At 52.9% G+C, this 1,311-nt stretch overlaps 1 protein-coding gene across 1 annotated transcript in view; it reads right to left on the reverse strand.

Annotated features, from left to right (window-relative positions):
• The window catches only part of FKBP8 (FK506 binding protein 8, 38kDa), an 11,004-nt gene extending 10,688 nt beyond the window's left edge, over positions 1-316 (reverse strand). Inside the window, exon 1 of the mRNA XM_011925804.1 lies at positions 222-316. The gene's annotated coding sequence lies outside the window, so the exon portion shown is untranslated. The remainder of the gene's footprint in view (positions 1-221) is intronic.
• Between the last annotated feature and the right edge of the window lie 995 nt (positions 317-1,311).

The following is a 1,311-nucleotide window of genomic DNA, read 5'->3' on the forward strand; positions in this document are numbered from 1 at the left end:
GTCCGTCCCGGGCGTTGGCACCTCCCCCTTCCTGCTTGGCTCCGCGGGGCTTTCTTAAAGGGACCGAAGCCTCCCGGCTACTGGGGCGGAGGTGGGGGACCTTGGGCTGGATCCCGACACGGGTCAGTATCGCGCAGCCTGTGCGACTCCTGCCTCTCCTCTGAGCTTCATCCTGATCATCTGCGAAATGGGGATAGACACCCCCATCTATGCACTCTCACCTTGGGGGCTTTTTGGGGGGACAGTCCGCTCTAAATGCTATTTCCTTAAAGACTTCAGGCCTGACGGGCAGGGCAGCTCTGGGGTTGCTGAATGACCCATCCTGAAGCCCTGGTTACAGAAGTGAACCTGAGGGCCTGAGGGGGAGTGACGTGCCCAAAGGCATACAGAAACCTCCCTGCCATCCCCCACCCAGTTTAATGTCCAGAAGGTTGCCTGGTGCATACTGGAGGCGCTCAATTACTGCTGGGCAGGCGACTGAGCCAGCAGGGCCACTGGGAGGAGTTCCTCCTCCATGCACTGTCTGCTGGAGGGTGATAAGGTCCCCATGACCCGGGAAGAAGTGGCATCCTTGATTAGCTAAGCTTTAATGGATCTTGTTTTGAAACCGGGACACTTCTCCCTCCTTCACTCAGTTTTATTTCCTTCCTAGCAGTTACTCCCTTCCAGAATTATCTTGTCATTTAATTTGCTTGTAGTTGGAGGGACCATCCCCCACTCTGCTCCATCCTGGCAGGGATTTTTGCCTGATTTGTACCCAGCACCTCCTTGAACCATGCCTGGCATCTATAGAATCTCAATAAATGGGAGGGTGGGTGGGTGGATGGATGGATGGATGGATTAGTCAGACATCAGCTTTTGGAGGTAGCTATGATGGAGGTGGTAACTGGGTTTTTGGAGATAACTAACTTCTAAGGTTGGAGTTCCCAGGCTGCCTCCTACAGGAAGCCCTCCCAGACCTCCCCAAGGCACCAGGTGCCCCATTTGGCTGTCTTGGCACAATGAAGTTGATGAACATCCACTTAATAACTAGTTCACTTTTTTTTTTTTTTTTTTGTCTGTTTGTTTTTGTTTTTAAAGAAGAAGTTTCACTCTTGTTGCCCAGGGTGGAGTGCAATGGCGCGATCTCAGCTCACCGCAACCTCTGCCTCGCAGATTCAAGCGATTCTCCTGCCTCAGTCTCCTGAGTAGCTGGGAGTAGAGGCATGCGCCACCACGTCTGGCTAATTTTGTATTTTTAGGGGATACGGGGTTTCCTCATGTTCGTCAGGCAGGTCTCAAACTCCCAACCTCACGTGATCCTCCCACCTC

This window comes from Colobus angolensis, unplaced genomic scaffold, assembly GCF_000951035.1.
Source record: "Colobus angolensis palliatus isolate OR3802 unplaced genomic scaffold, Cang.pa_1.0 Scaffold66, whole genome shotgun sequence".
Lineage (NCBI taxonomy): Eukaryota > Metazoa > Chordata > Mammalia > Primates > Cercopithecidae > Colobus > Colobus angolensis.